The 17733-nt window shown below is 37.0% G+C and overlaps 1 protein-coding gene across 3 annotated transcripts in view; it reads left to right on the plus strand.

Annotated features, from left to right (window-relative positions):
* Positions 1–3517: 3517 nt before the first annotated feature.
* LOC106068019 (serine/threonine-protein kinase MARK2-like) overlaps positions 3518–17733 on the plus strand; it is a 74692-nt gene continuing 60476 nt past the window's right edge. The window contains exon 1 of one of the 3 annotated variants that reach the window (XM_013227307.2): positions 3518–4631. The gene's annotated coding sequence lies outside the window, so the exon portion shown is untranslated. Of the gene's footprint in view, positions 4632–6528; positions 6832–17733 lie in introns of those variants that run through there. The other 2 variants (XM_013227301.2, XM_013227303.2) reach the window with 2 other exon arrangements.

Genomic DNA, 17733 nt, shown 5'->3' on the forward strand with positions numbered 1-17733 from the left:
AAATGTCAACTGTTTCGACATGTGTCAAATGTCAACTGTTTCGACATGTGTCAAATGTCAACTGTTTCGACATGTGTCAAATGTCAACTGTTTCGACATGTGTCAAATGTCAACTGTTTCGACATGTATCAAATGTCAACTGTTTCGACATGTGTCAAATGTCAACTGTTTCGACATGTGTCAAATGTCAGCTGTTTCGACATGTGTCAAATGTCAACTGTTTCGACATGTGTCAAATGTCAACTGTTTCGACATGTGTCAAATGTCAACTGTTTCGACATGTGTCAAATGTCAACTGTTTCGGCATGTGTCAAATGTCAACTGTTTCGACATGTGTCAAATGTCAACTGTTTCAACATGTGTCAAATGTCAACTGTTTCGACATGTGTCAAATGTCAACTGTTTCGACATGTGTCAAATGTCAACTGTTTCGACATGTATCAAATGTCAACTGTTTCGACATGTATCAAATGTCAACTGTTTCGACATGTATCAAATGTCAACTGTTTCGACATGTGTCAAATGTCAACTGTTTCGACATGTGTCAAATGTCAACTGTTTCGACATGTGTCAAATGTCAACTGTTTCGACATGTGTCAAATGTCAACTGTTTCGACATGTGTCAAATGTCAACTGTTTCGACATGTGTCAAATGTCAACTATTTCGACATGTGTCAAATGTCAACTGTTTCGACTTGTGTCAAATGTCAACTGTTTCGACATGTTTCAAATGTCAACTGTTTCGACATGTATCAAATTCAACTGTTTCGACATGTGTCAAATGTCAACTGTTTCGACATGTGTCAAATGTCAACTGTTTCGACATGTGTCAAATGTCAACTGTTTCGACATGTGTCAAATGTCAACTGTTTCGACATGTGTCAAATGTCAACTGTTTCGACATGTGTCAAATGTCAACTGTTTCGACATTTGTCAAATGTCAACTGTTTCGACATGTGTCAAATGTCAACTGTTTCGACATGTGTCAAATGTCAACTGTTTCGACATGTGTCAAATGTCAACTGTTTCGACATGTGTCAAATGTCAACTGTTTCGACATGTGTCAAATGTCAACTGTTTCGACATGTGTCAAATGTCAACTATTTCGACATGTGTCAAATGTCAACTGTTTCGACTTGTGTCAAATGTCAACTGTTTCGACATGTTTCAAATGTCAACTGTTTCGACATGTATCAAATTCAACTGTTTCGACATGTATCAAATTCAACTGTTTCGACATGTGTCAAATTTCAACTGTTTCGACATGTGTCAAATGTCAACTGTTTCGACATGTGTCAAATGTCAACTGTTTCGACATGTATCAAATGTCAACTGTTTCGACATGTATCAAATGCCAACTGTTTCGACATGTATCAAATGTCAACTGTTTCGACATGTGTCAAATGTCAACTGTTTCGACATGTGTCAAATGTCAACTGTTTCAACATGTATCAAATGTCAACTGTTTCGACATGTATCAAATGTCAACTGTTTCGACATGTGTCAAATGTCAACTGTTTCGACATGTGTCAAATGTCAACTGTTTCGACATGTGTCAAATTTCAACTGTTTCGACATGTGTCAAATGTCAACTGTTTCGACATGTATCAAATGTCAACTGTTTCGACATGTGTCAAATGTCAACTGTTTCGACATGTGTCAAATGTCAACTGTTTCGACATGTATCAAATGTCAACTGTTTCGACTTTTTTCAAATTTCAACTGTTTCGACATGTGTCAAATGTCAACTGTTTCGACATGTGTCAAATGTCAACTGTTTCGACATGTATCAAATGTCAACTGTTTCGACATGTGTCAAATTGCAACTGTTTTGACATGTGTCAAATGTCAACTGTTTCGACATGTGTTGAATTACGTAGCTCTTCACTGTGACAAGAGTTTCATCGAGTCATTGAAAGTATCGTTCACATTGCCTTGAATATTGAATGTTCAATTTGTACAAACTACATTCACAATTTTAGAATTATAAAACTAAGACAGAATGTTCAGTTCATGTACAATGGTGCTAGTCAGACCCAGGGCCGGCCTTGGGCATAGGAAAACTAGGCGGCCGCCTGGGATCTCGGATAGGTGGGGGCCATACAGGGCTCTATGTCTCTAGGTCAACTACTTTGATTGAATGCATGGAGACCGTTTATAATTGTGTTGGACCTCCTATGTTAGAAAACCTTTGCTACTTTCTTAGGGTGAAAATGTCTAAACTTTATTTCCAGTCTGGTTTGTTGAAACTTTAAGCTATCTACACGAATATGTTTAAGAAGCATACGGGACCTTTGTCGCGTACTTCAGAAATTGATCAATAGACATTTCACTTTATTTTTTGGGCTTAGATTTAGAAACAAGTAAGTTTTGAATACATTGCATAATGTTATTATTTCGGTGTTTATTATTTACTTATTATTTATTTTTGTTTCTTTATTGGGGCCCCAAATTCACCTTGCCTAGAGCCTTTAGTTATCTACGACCTGCCCTGTTAAATCAAACACCAAATTGTAAAAAGTTTATGGCGTCCTGCAGAGGATGAAAAGAAGTATTCCCTTATCCTTTGTCTACTAATTGAGCGTTGTAAATGTGGGAGGATACTATTTTTATAGGATTATCTTTTGGATAGCTTATCAATTAAACGAATTGTCAGAAATCTAAAAAGATATTTATGATTAAAATGTTGAAAAAAATATTTAAAAAATTATACAAAAATTGTTTTAAGCTAACCAGAAAATTAAAATTATTGATCGCGCAGTTTGTTTCGCTTGAACAGTTCTCTCCCATTTCGAAACAAGGTTGCTCCAGTCGATTGGTTGCATTTGTTTCTTTAAGCCTGCTCGAACAAGACCATAGAAAGTCTGAACTGTGACCTGCAACGTCGCAATCTGTGGGCAGTGGAGACCAATAGCTCATTGCCATGTCACAGGTCTGTACGAGCTATTAGTCTCCACTGCCCACACGTTGTGACGTCACAAGTACGTGTTTAGGCCTCCTCTAACGAATGGTCTCGGCTCCACATAGAGCAGCACGGACACACACACACACACACACATAGAGCAGCACGGACCCAGTGTGATTTAGTTTTAATTGAGATTATGCTTTTAATTACAATTACACACAAGACAAGCACGCTAACAGATCCACGTCCAGACCATATAACACAGACAATCAGTCATAGTTGTTGTTTCTGTACTATAAGTCTTGATTTTGTTTTTTACTTCAGTTGTGTATTAATCTATTGACAAGGACACTAAGCAGTTCGATCTCTTCAAACCTAACGTTGTGTTAAAGATCACGTGACAAACCACTCCAGTCAACTCTTTTTTGACTTTCTCATTTATAACCGATTGAACGTTTTATGGTTTTATGGCACAGCCAAGAGCACTGAAGGTATTGTCTAGAGTCGACGTACTGGTATAGTAGAATGTAGTCACTTATAGCTTCCATTGCTCCTGTTCAACAATACATTTCTGATCTATGATTGTGAAGAGTTCTTCCCCTAAGACCGCTATTTTCAGCCAATGAATGAGAACAGAAAAGGAACTCAGTGAATTAAAAATATGAATCAATAGGAACGGAAAACTGCTTTCACTATGTTTCACCTTTTTTTCTCCATTTATTTTTGAAATTTATTGATCGGACGTGGAAGTATCAAACGATCAGTCCACTCATCTCATCGATGGTTTAGTTTGATACCTTTAGACACCTGCAGTAACTGGCCATTTGAAATTCAGAAATCAATAGACGTTTACTCATGAATTTTCGGATCAATCTGTCAGTTATCTGATCGATTGATTCACCACAGCGCTGCATTTATAAATCGATTTGGGCGTAACGTCTTTATTTGATCCTAGGTTTCATTTATTTGGAAAAGTGAAAGTTTGGATTTTATTGTAAATGTGTTAGTCTGGAGTGAACTCAAATCACTCTCACTTGTAGTTAATTGTTTTAAGTTCGAAAATATACAATGTGCTGGCATCTTTGATAACAATCACTGTTCCGATAATTTAACTTCTGAGACATGATTGTGTATTTGGTTTTACTGGAGTTGCATATTCTTGTAACATGTGTTCTTTTTAAGTGTGGGTGAGAAAATTTCTTTTAAAATCTTGGATAGGAATTTTTCATAACAGAGAGATGACTGAAAAATTAACTTTAAAAAAAAAAGATAATTAAATAGACTACATTTCATGCACATAGATTACTTTCGCTGATTCTGTAAAAATTTGTTTTGTTTTGTTTTATCGAGACATTTTTTAAATGCAAAGCAGTGTGGAAAGTTGTTAGTCAAAAAGTCAATAATTGTTTTAAACGTATTTTTGAGTAAATGCCAGTGTCTGCTCTATGATAAAGAAACAAGCTCACAAATCATTACTTTACAATAATGTGTTGTCATGTAGGATCTAGTATGTACATACGGCAACAGCTCTTTTAAAATGCTTGGGTATGACACTGCTGGCCAATATTTTAATGAGGATGTGACCCCATAAAGTTCAATGAAACATATTTGTGAAGGAGTGTCCCGGTGATCTACGGGATTGAGCTGACATCACAATGAGATTAAAAAGTATTTGTCGGTGTTTACGGCTGTGGTTGGTGGAAACAGTCTTTAACATCAAGACATTGTGAGTACATTACAATCTGTGTAAGAAAACATAGTTATGTTAGAGGACGTGGTTATGTTAGAGGACATGGTCATGTTAGAGGACATGGTCATGTTAGAGGACATGGTTATGTTAGAGGGCATGGTCATGTTAGAGGACATGTTCATGTTAGAGGACATGTTCATGTTAGAGAACATGGTCATGTTAGAGGACATGTTCATGTTAGAGGACATGGTCATGTTAGAGGACATGGTTATGTTAGAGGACATAGCCATGTTAGAGGACATAGCCATGTCAAAAGACATAGCCATGTTAGAGCTTATTTTAATATGAGTAACGTTTTGCATATATATATATATATATATATATATATATATATATATATATATATAGAGAGAGAGAGAGAGAGAGAGAGAGAGAGAGAGAGAAAGAGAGATAGATAGATAGATAGATAGATAGATAGATAGATAGATAGATAGATAGATAGATAGATAGATAGATAGATAGATAGATAGATAGATAGATATTTGGGCCACAGGGCGGGGGAGGAAAATTTAATTTATTTTTGCGGAGTTGTGGCGTTTTAATAACAATATAATACTACCGACTCCAGAGATAGCTTTTGTTGGTAGGTTTATACTGAATTGTAGATACGTCTGAGACTAAATTACATCTCTAAAGCTACATTACATCTCTTAGACTACATTATATCGCTACGACTACATTACATCGCTATGACTACATTACACTGACTATTGTTAGTTCTTGCTGTTTTTTCACAAGGCAATTAAACTTTAATTAGTCTTTCTGTGACATTCCTGAAGACCACCCAGGGCTGACAAGTATATGGGTTGTGTTTATTTTGAACGGACTGCCTAATACAATAATGTAACAACCTTTATTTTTTACTTTTGTGTGTGTGTGTGTGTTACAAAGCACAAGTGCTAGAAAGGTAGTCAAAGTTACACATAACACATGATGACATGTATCGAAGGGTGTGTCAGTGAGAGAGAGTGAGAGAGAGAGAGAGAGAGAGAGAGAGAGTTAAAGAAAGGCTTACGTTGTTGATTGTTTTGTTGACTAAAGAATACACTTCCAATTATCGCCTTCAAACAAAGGTTACAACACGAAATAAGAGTCACAATAAAACTTGAGAAAAGATTAAGCGCTTTTTTTTTCAACGACATTGCAGTCTCTGAAATTACCGCTTCCTATTCTTGCATCATGTTGAAATAGTGCATAATTATTTTTAATCAATGACCATAATAGATCAATAAAAAAAATTATGACCTAGCTAACCAACTAGAGGTTCTAAATTATTTTTTAATATATAAAAATATATAAAAAGGAATCTTGTTCCAGCAGTATTGAGATATATGTCAGTGATTTGCGTTTCATTCCCTAATATCAGTGTTTCAAAAAATGTGTTTCGCGAAACCTGAATAGAAGTTTGACAAACTGCTGGAATATTAACTAGCAGGCCAACACGTGAAATAAGTTAAAAAAGTAATATGTAAAGTGTTTGGAATTACTCAAAATGCACGAAGTTTTCCGTTAACCAAAATGTTTGGGAATCACTGCCTTAAATACGTTTTTTTTAAATGGATTTTTTATTTTTAGAAAAGATATACTATTGCTCTTCTATAATCACGAGTATTGTAGATAAGTGTACACTGACTTGAGTCTTTGAAACCTCTCTCCTATTATATAAAGGGATTTCCTTATAGCGCTCCATAAGTTTTAGAAACAAATTAGCAAAGGCCTTTTTACCTTCCCCACCCCTGTCTTCCCTGAGATAACAATACAATGTGTATTGCAATACACAACAGCAGTTGGAGATAATACTGGATCTTGTGTGATCTGAAAACGAAAGTAAGGTGGGTGAGAAGTGGTGCCCGGTGGAACAAAGGCAATCGTGTTAATCCTCTGACTGAACAGAATGAATAGTAATTGTTAGCCAGTGCAGGCTTGGAAAGCTACGTTATAGAGTTATTGAATGCACGGCCTACGTGGAGAGTTAGTGAATGCACGGCCTACGTGGAGAGTTAGTGAATGCACGGCCTACGTGGAGAGTTAGTGAATGTACAGCCTACAAACAAGGAGAAATGAATTTCTTTTACAGGATAAACAAGGAAAATTATGGATTAGTGCTTGACTTTTTATGGGGATAATTTCTTGGTCTGAATTCCAAAAGCAGAAGTGACCTTTGTTTCTAATCAAAGTAAGCTTTACGTTTCTAGAATAAGGAGTACGTCATTACTGAATGGGCTAGAGACTGACATTAAACCCTCGAAGTTAGATCTAGAACTTTAATAGTATACTGTAGTGGTTGAAAGTTTGATCTAGAACTTCAATAGTATACTATAGTGGTTGAAAGTTAGATCTAGAACTTCAATAGTATACTGTAGTGGTTGAAACATACATTTTTTAAAATGCTGTTACAATGTCTCTTTTTAAATCACAACGAATTTCCCATAAGTATCACTAAAGCAGACTGACAGTTCCAACCACGAGTCTTACATGTAGTTTAATACATTTAGAAATGTCATTGTATTACAGATTTTGTAATCTCATTAAATTTTTTGTACCGTTACCTTTACAAATCTCTTAGTCTGTTGGATCGTTGGGGCACCATGCAACATTTGTCAACGGTCTTTCTCCATTCCTCTCTATCTTTTTGCCTTGGATAGAATCTCTTTCAATAGTAGGCCAGTCCATTCTTTTATGTTGTCTTCCCATCGCTTACTCTGTCTGCCTCTTCTTCTTTTTCCTGGTACTGTTCCGTGAAGGAAGGTCTTTGAGTGCCCCAAAGACCTTGTATTATGGCCATAGGTTAAAGTTAATCACAACTAAATGAAATGTAGGTTTGAAAGTCTTATTAAACTCGTTACTATGATTTTACTCAGGGCCGGCCTTAGCAGGGCGCGGGTCTCTGGGTGAGACTCTCAGAAGCCTCTCCTCTTTTACGTGCGCTCACACAGAGCCTCTAGTTGAATAAGGGGAAAGCGAAATACCATGTTGTGATCTAGGTGGTCGTCACTAGTACAAGTTTGAGAAACACTGGACTAATGTTAAACAAGTTTTGATTAAGCTTAATGTTATTAGTGTCTGATATAGAAACACATGCAGTTGATGTTTTTAATAATCATACATTTTAATATACAAAAATTATTGATAAAATGACATTAACAAAAAAATGTTAAAATAGAATCGACAATCATTTGACACTTGTATGACACTTTCAATGAATGTTGGTATTTAATTCTGTTTATTAATTAACAAACAATAGTTTTTATTGCACTTTTTTTTTTGGGGGGGGGGAGGGTATTGAAAAAAAAAAGGGGGGGGGTGGACACTCAGAGCTGACAATCTCATGGAGCACAATCTCGCGCCTAATCATAGTGTGCAATGCGGGGTCATAACAGAAATTAATTATTTTGTTTGATATAGAAAAAAGAAAATATATTATTTAGTATTGAGAGATATAATTGTAAATGTGGAGTTCTTCCCTTTGATAAAGAGCTGTTATATTTTGATCTTTTCTTTTTTACGTTGGTATTCGGCTATCAACTGAGGGCATTGTAAAAGACTTTTCTGAGTCAAATTTTGATAGGGAAATAAAAAGAGAAAAATGTATAGGTTCATGTGGAAGGAATGAGATGGGCTGAGAGGCAACTTTGTAACCTGACAGCTACCACACATTGGCCAATCCTCAATGAACTTCTGTTAATAATTGTGCAAATGTTTCTACCGGTTCAATCATCAATCACTGACTTTTATAGTTAGGGAAATAATATTATTGTGTAATAGTTGCAACACTTTATAATTCTTTACTGTTAAATAAATATTATAGATGGAAAAAAAAACAATTATTAACTCATTAACTCATCATATTAACTCATTAACTTTGTTGGTTTTTAAGTGGCTTTCAATTATTCGATTACTTACTCATTGCTTAACAAGATTTCAAACAAATGTCAGAAATAATTCATCAATCACACTTATATCCCTATTGTATTTTACTTTAAAAATCTTTGAAGACTTGATACGGATGTATTATACGTGTGCTATAATGTTTTGCAGATGTGTTAATGTTGTTTTAAAGATGTATTATAAACGTGTAAGAGTAGATGATTTATAGTTATGTTATAATGTGTTTAAGATGTGTTAGTATTGTGTTGTGTTAAAGATGTATAATATATGCAGTATATATGTTTTATAGATGTGTATGGGTTTGTGGTATCATGTGCTATATATTGGCCCATCCTATCTCAGCATGTAGTCCTGTCTGGCCACCAATCAGCTTCTTTCAGCTTGTAGGGAAGAGTCTCTACAACCGTATCGCTACGGACAACTGGACATCTGCATCCAAATCACGACGCCATATATTTCTGGCCTTCCCCTCAGCTTCTGTCATTGAGACTACCAAATAAAGTCTTGTCTTGGGATGTTGGATGCAGACTTGTGAATACCAAATAAAGTCTTGTCTTGGGATGTTGGATGCAGACTTGTGAATACCAAATAAGGTCTTGTCTTGGGATGTAGATGCAGACTTGTGAATACCAAATAAAGTCTTGTCTTGGGATGTTGGATGCAGACTTGTGAATACCAAATAAGGTCTTGTCTTGGGATGTAGATGCAGACTTGTGAATACCAAATAAAGTCTTGTCTTGGGATGTTGGATGCAGGCTTGTGAATACCAAATAAGGTCTTGTCTTGGGATGTAGATGCAGACTTGTGAATACCAAATAAAGTCTTGTCTTGGGATGTTGGATGCAGACTTGTGAATACCAAATAAAGTCTTGTCTTGGGATGTTGGATGCAGACTTGTGAATACCAAATAAGGTCTTGTCTTGGGATGTAGATGCAGACTTGTGAATACCAAATAAGGTCTTGTCTTGGGATGTTGGATGCAGACTTGTGAATACCAAATAAAGTCTTGTCTTGGGATGTAGATGCAGACTTGTGAATACCAAATAAATAAGGTCTTGTCTTGGGATGTAGATGCAGACTTGTGAATACCAAATAAATAAAGTCTTGTCTTGGGATGTAGATGCAGACTTGTGAATACCAAATAAATAAAGTCTTGTCTTGGGATGTTGGATGCAGACTTGTGAATACCAAATAAAGTCTTGTCTTGGGATGTAGATGCAGACTTGTGAATAAAAAATAAAGTCTTGTCTTGGGATGTTGGATGCAGGCTTGTGAAGAGATGTGAGAAGGATATATTATAGTATATGTCTGCTTTATAGAGAAGTGGGGTGTGTTAGAGATAATGATATAGATGTTTTTATAGAGGTGGGATGTGTTTAAGACATGTTTTAATGTTTTATAGATGTCTTCAAGATGTGTTATGTATGTGTCACCGTTGTATAGAAGTTTTTTGTATCACATTAAGGCTACACAAAACTACAAGTAATTAGTGTATTGTGACTATTGAAAGGACGTTTCAGGTTGGCTTTTTTATTTCAATGTAGCTATAGTTTCTACAAGAACTCTGTTTACGATGTTGGTCTAAGTTTGTTTTGGGTTTTTTTTTCCATAGATATTGTAAAACAGCCCACTCTTATTCTAATCTAGCCTTCTCGCCCCCCCCCCCCCAGCTCCAAGACTTGAACCATTCTGTCAATCTGTTATTGGATATTGATCTCCCGCGACATTCACACCCTTCGACATGGTCCCTTTCACTTACCTAGACAAACACATTCTAGCAGCAGGCAAACAAATTAATACAGTACGGGGGGGGGGGGAGGAGGTACTTGTCTCACGACCTAGCGATAAGGCAGTTCGTGTGTGTTTCTGAGGATCGTGAGGGGGAAAGGGGGGTGGCGATCGTAACCGTTAGGCTAGTTATCAACATTCTTTTGGTCTCACTGGGGGTCTGTCACCTACGTCTAGAGAGTGGCCTGCAAATAGGAGAATGACCTACATTACCTAACATTACCAGCAGGCCACACTTAATTCATGACGTTATGTCTAATAGTCTGTGGTGTTTTTTTTATACCACAAATATTTATTGGCCTTACATTTACAAGTTTCTGCAGCTCTTCTAGCTGATACGTACGTCTAACAGGGCCAGTCTTATCCATTGCGGGGCCCTATGCGAGATGGATTGCGCGGGGCCTCCTCTGGGTAGGGATAGAGCTAGCATAATGTCAAAATTAAGATTTTTTTAAATTAGAAAAATCTTTCGTCTATGCAATACATTTTTATTAAATGAAAGCTCATAATGCTGTTTTTATCTATTGGCACCCCAAAAATTACAATCTTGTCCATTTTTTCAGGAGATTTCAAGGACTTTTTCGTATATTTTGCCTTTTCAGGAGATTTCCTGGAGACCCTTGAAAATCAGGAGGCCGCGGAAACCCTGTTATTTTATGTATATAAGTTAAATGGTTTAATAAGAATTTACACTTAGAAATAGCGCGGAGCCTATGAAAGTGCGGGTCCCACTGCGACCACACAGGTTGCAGTGGCCTAAGGCCGGCCCTGTTGTCTAGTTACAGTTTCGTTGGCAACTCTTAATACATTTACAGACTAACCGTAAAGATCTGAAAAGCCAAAGATCGGCTTGGGAAATAATGTGCACAATTACTAACATTTTTGTGTTGAATTCAACGTTTAAATTAATGTGTATTTTTTTTCTCGGGAACCAAAATAGTCAATATTCATTCTTCCAGCACTCGCACGGATCCAAACAAATATTTTAAATATGTATATATATATTTATTTATTTATTTATTTATTTATATTAACAATACAAAAAACAAAGAGCTCATGTAAAAGATATAACTACACATGTACTGCAATATTTAACAATACTACATGATGTAGGCTATTTCCTTATTTCTGTGTGCAAATAAATTAATTAATAACCACACATTTATTAACTAATTGGTTAATGTTCTTATTGATTCATATATTGTCATCGACAATGAAAAATTGTGTAAAGTTTCAACTTGATCCGAGCTTTGGAAGTGGAGAAAAAAACGTGTAAAGGAATCCTCCCAGACAGACAAACCGTCAGAGGGAGTTACTATTAGCTTTGTACTAAGCGTCCGTTCGTAATAGTAGCATGCTGAAATAGCCGCTGCTATGAATTATGTACATGCTTTTTCTTTTTGCTATTGTATATTGTTTTTTTTGTTGTTTTTTTTATTTAATTGAAAGATTCTAGAAAACAAAACATATATGAAATGTATCAAGACATAGGACATAAAACAAAACTTATGAAAAAGACAAGAAATTTTTATTTTTTTAAATCCTTGTTTAAGAAACAAAGCTCATTTAACGAGAAAAACTCCGCACTTACATCTATACATCTCAACAAAGTTATCTCCCTTTGATATATCTGTGAATACTTAAGGATTAAATTCTCTTGTTGGTATCAAACGAAATAATTAATTACCAGAAATTAATTAACTAATTGTTTAAATAAATTTTTTACTGATTCATGTGGTGTCTATGCCACTGAATATGTGTACAAAGTTTCAACCTGATTCAAGAATGGTGTGGGAAACACACAAAAAATACACACTGTTTACCAGACAGGCGGATTGAGTTGATATAAGCTTTGTAACAAGACATAAAACAAGACATAGGACATAAAATATGCCATATTACAGACAATCGAAATGTCTACAAAGTCATCATCAGTACTCGCGAGATCAACTTTTTCAAACTTGGGATCACTAAAAAACAAAATCCATTATTGGTCAGCCATCATAACTATTTATGGACTCCGAATCAAAAGTATGGGAGAATAAACCTTTTTTAATGGGGCTTGTTTTTCCCAAGAATTCAATTCCGGATCAAATAAGAAATTATAATTCCTACAATTTCTTTTTTTTTATTCAGTACTGAAGAGATTACCTTGCCAACAACACATAAGACACTAACATAAGTTTACGGTTTACACAACAGTTCACGTTAAAAATGTCCATAAACTGTCCAAACTTGACGATCACTGGGTTGTCCATTGTCCTGTGTTGTAGACGAACGAAGTTATTGGGATTCTTTCAGAAGGATCTCTCCTTATTTTTTTATTCAGTAGAGGAGATGACATTGCCCACAACACATCAGACAAAAACGTTAGTTCCCGGTTTACACAACAATTAAGGTTAACATTGTTCAGAAACTTGACGATCACTAAGGTTGTCCATTGTACTCTATTCCAATAAATATTCCGTGGTAAAGATTTTTTTTTTTGGTATCACAGCAACAAATGTAAGAACTTTGTTCAGAATTGTTCATAGTTCTCGGTTTCTTTAGCTTGTCCCTTTTCCAGCCCTAGGCATACAAGCCACATGGGCTTTCATTTCAAACGAAATGCATGATCTTCGGAGTTTTGAAGGTCAGTGTCTTTATTTACTGGTAAAGTCCAACAGTTCTAGGACACACACACACACAGAAGTAGTCGCAGATATGTAAGGAGCACCAGCGAGTGGCCACAAAAATATATCAGTCTTTCATGTCTATGTTCATGTTTAGCTGACGTCAGTAAGTCATCTTGATCAGGGGCGTAACTAGGGATTTGGGGGCCCGGGGGGATTGACCTCTTTGGGGGCCCCTTGCATTTTGCCATTGGACATATGACATGGGATAATGTACGCAAAAATATATAAGCCCCAAATCAAATTGGTTCAGTATATCAGTAAACTTAACAAAAAGTAATCAAGACTCTTTTAATGAATAATACCTTTGTTTATTAGTTAAATAATGCACAAGTGACAAATCTAAATTGATATCGCTTCACGTCGTGAATTCTGTGCAGCAAAGACACTTATAACATCAACTACATCGATCATGGGCGTAGCCAGGATTTTTTTTCGGGTGGGGGGGGTTTGGGGGGGATTCCTCCCCGCCCCTCCCACCCCGGCAGAAAAAAAATATATTTAGGTGTGTGTGTTTGTGTGTACATAATTAATCTTTATTACATTCTGACCCTTTCGGAAGACGTTTATTGTTTATTGTAGACTCCCCGCCCTTGCTAGCAAGGGGAATTGGGGGAGCTCGCAGCGCTCCCCCAGCGCGGGGCGAAGCCCCACCGCCGAGCACTATTTCTGGTATTGAAAGCCAACAAAATGCATATTCTGAGGTATCTACAGTGCATTATCTTGCTATTTTCTTTAGCAGCTTCCCGTATATGCAGTCCAGACTTTTGTAGTTTCTTCTGAACTATAGTAATTGGGCGCAAGAGCTTTAACCAGAATTCAAGATAGGCAAAAAAATCTTAATTTTCCACTGCATGAAGAAGATTCTGTGCTAATATTATATGGTATTATGTCATTGTTGGTTGTTTATGTTTTCTACGCAAGCAAAAGGATTCAGAGCATACAAAAGTGGGAAAGATCCATATCTCGTTATGCTCGAGTATAGAAATACTCCGATAAGCGGACTGCCGTATTCACCATCACAACTGCTGACGAGTAGAAGACTCAGGGAATCATTCCAACTGATCACAAACTATTGAAACCATCGGTAGCTGAAAATGCAGAGACATTACTCAACAAACGACAGATGAAAAGCAAAGTGAAATACAATGCAAAAGCAAGACTACCTAAAGATTATTCTGTCGGAGAGTTCGTCTAGGTCAAACATGTCAGAAAGCAGTTGTCATAAAAAAACATTCAGCACCCAGATCTTACATCATAAAGACAAACGGAAAAACATACAGAAGAAATCAACGCTTTTTTAATAAGAGTTTCGATGAAGACATCTCTGGATACTATTATACCGATGGAGACAATGAACTGCAAACTGTTGGAACAAACGAAACTGACAGTTATAGACCAACGTCTAGAGAACTTGTTGTGCCAGTCAAGACAACCAGAAGTGGACGAATTGTTAAAGTTCCTAGTAAACAGGGCTGGCCTTAGGCCACTGCAGCCTATGCGGTCGTAGTGGGCCCGCGCTTTCATAGGACCCGCGCTAATTCTAAGTGTACATTATTAAATTAAACCATTATAACGTATATAAAATAACAGGGTTTTCGCGACCTCCTGATTTTTCAGGCCCTCCAAGAAATCTCACGAAAAGGCGAAATATACGATAAAGTCCTGAATTTTTTTTTTAATTTATTCAAATCTCCTGAACAATAGACGAAATTGACATTTTGGGGTGCCTATAAATAAAAAAGTGGCATTGCGAGATTTTATTTGATAAAAATTTATTGCAAAGACGAAAGTATGCCTATTTTCTAATTAAACAAAAATAATATTGACATCCGTTTCGCATAGGGCCCCGCAAATGCTAGGGCCGGCCTTGCTAGTAGATATCACTCTTAAGAACTTTAAATAGAAGGGTGTGATAATAACTTCAAAAGGAAGGATGTGCTAATATTATATGATATTACGTTATTGTTGGTAGTTTATGTTTTGTGCGAAAGCAAAAGGATTAGATGGAAATAAAAAGAGAGTTTCCATTGGATTGAGGAAAGATGAATAGAGGGGTAATAACTCGAGTATGAAGCTAAATTCTGAAATTATAGACGCCAAACCCGAATAATGGACTATTCTAGCATTATTAAGAATAACTTTTGGATCTGTTATACTCGATTCTGTAAATTTTGCTTAAAGGTTGATTAGTGTAGCCATAAAATACTCGCCATTTAGATCTATTATTAGTAAAGGTAACAAGATACCTGGAATTCGCTGTATATCATGCAGTTTTATTCCTGGCAACAAAGTTTAAAATGTAAAACTAACTTTAAAAAAAACTTTTATTTCTGTGGGAAAAAAATATTTTTAAAATGTCAACAAAGTCAACGTACTAATAGACCTAAATCTAGGTTTAGTCCTTGTGATAAATTTAATCCATAAATGTTGAAAAGAAAAAGACACCCGTGACACTATTTGTCAATCAAATATATTAAATTTATGTATTTACAAATAAATTTCGGACACCCATTTGGGTGGGGGCACGGGGGGATTTTAAAATAAAATTTTTCAGCCTTGACCAGAATGTAATTGGGCCTTCTTTATTCTCTATGTTTCTCTGTCTTTCTCTCTCCCTCTTTCTCTTTCTTTCTCTCTCTTTCTCCCTCTCTCTTTCTCCCTCTCTCTTTCTTTTTCTCACTCTTTCTCTCTGTTTTCCTCTTTCTCACTCTCTTTTTTCTCTGTCTCTTTCTCTCTCTATCTATATCTTTCTCTCAGACTCTCTCTCTCTCTCTCTCTTTCTCTCCGTTTCTTTCTCTTTCACTCAATCTCCCATATTTCTGACTCTCTTCTATTTCTTCCCCTCTATCACTCTGTGTACCTCTCTGTCTGTCACTATCTTTCCTCGACTCTCTCGCTGTCTCTGTCTGTCACTATCTTTCCTCGACTCTCTCGCTGTCTCTGTCTCTGTCTGTCACTATCTTTCCTCGACTCTCTCGCTGTCTCTGTCTCTGTCACTATCTTTCCTCGACTCTCTCGCTGTCTCTGTCTCTGTCTGTTACTATCTTTCCTCGACTCTCTCGCTGTCTCTGTCTCTGTCTGTCACTATCTTTCCTCGACTCTCTCGCTGTCTCTGTCTGTCACTATCTTTCCTCGACTCTCTCGCTGTCTCTGTCTCTGTCTGTCACTATCTTTCCTCGACTCTCTCGCTGTCTCTGTCTCTGTCTGTCACTATCTTTCCTCGACTCTCTCGGTGTCTCTGTCTCTGTCTGTTACTATCTTTCCTCGACTCTCTCGCTGTCTCTGTCTCTGTCTGTCACTATCTTTCCTCGACTCTCTCGCTGTCTCTGTCTCTGTCACTATCTTTCCTCGACTCTCTCGCTGTCTCTGTCTCTGTCTGTTACTATCTTTCCTCGACTCTCTCGCTGTCTTTGTCTCTGTCTGTCACTATCTTTCCTCGACTCTCTCGCTGTCTCTGTCTCTGTCTGTTACTATCTTTCCTCGACTCTCTCGCTGTCTCTGTCTCTGTCTGTCACTATCTTTCCTCGACTCTCTCGCTGTCTCTGTCTCTGTTTATTCTCTTGAAACTATTGATAGTACCTTAGACCTTTCTAATGTTCATTCAATATACAACTTGAGATTAAAAACAACAACAAAGACGGGGTCTGCTGGGATACAAACAAGATCAATCGAACTGGTCTAGTCAAATACATCCGTCGTGCGTAGTATTTTTCAAGCGGGGGGGATGTACATTACTGACACACGCGACACGCCTCCCTCCCCCCCCCCCCATCCCTCCAAAAATTGTCCACTTTCAATGTAAGCAATCTCCTGTGGCTCTGTTATGTACTGTGCGCAAGTTGGTTCCATGAGCCACACAGCATTGGGCCGGATGTAGCCTGCGGGCCGTAGTTTGGGCATCACTGAAAATACATCATTATTAAAACAAGAAATACTTTTTCATCCGTCGTCTCCTATATGATTTGTTTTATTGTTTATTCTCTGTGTTTTAACACTGTAGTAACATGTTTTAATTCAATGTTTTCATCTATTCGCACATGTTTAGAATAGAATTTTATGTATATGAGATATAATCTTTTTTTTTAACGGGTAGCTGGGCTGAATCTTACGCTTCACTCGTGTGAGGGTGTCTTTGAGCAGGTGAGACTTAGTTTCTCATTGATCAGTTCCATGAGTGCAGAAGATCGACCTGCTCAGTCTACTGTAAGACAGAGAAAACTAGATGTCTAATGAGCTGGAAATATTTTTCAAAAAACAAAAAACCTTCAGTAACCTCGCTATTTACTTTCATGTCTTTACTAGACCACTCTAGGCGCTGCGAACAGAAGCGGAAGTTGGCTCTTGACACCTGATAGCGGCACGTGCGTAGCAGCAGAGATAGCAAAAGAAGGAGATATCGCTGAGTGGGCGAGTGAGGACACGAATAAATATTTTAAAACCTAATTTTTTTTTACAGAAAAACTTGAAAATCTAAAGGTTTTTTAATTGTTGGGGAGTACTCGGTTGAACAGGCTTATAGAAACGTGTTGATTGTGGGTTTGGAAATAAATAGAGCGGAGAGTTCGATCACAATGAACATCTGATTGATCCGCCATTGAAGCTATTCACACATTATTTCGGCTCTTTCCGGTCACAGTTCCGGTCACAATGGTGCTCATATACTAGAGCGGTTTCGAGGTCCCGGTGAAGAGTGGTATTTGAACTTCGGGATATGTAGATGTCCCCGG

Source organism: Biomphalaria glabrata, chromosome 6 (genome assembly GCF_947242115.1).
Source record: "Biomphalaria glabrata chromosome 6, xgBioGlab47.1, whole genome shotgun sequence".
Taxonomy (NCBI): domain Eukaryota; kingdom Metazoa; phylum Mollusca; class Gastropoda; family Planorbidae; genus Biomphalaria; species Biomphalaria glabrata.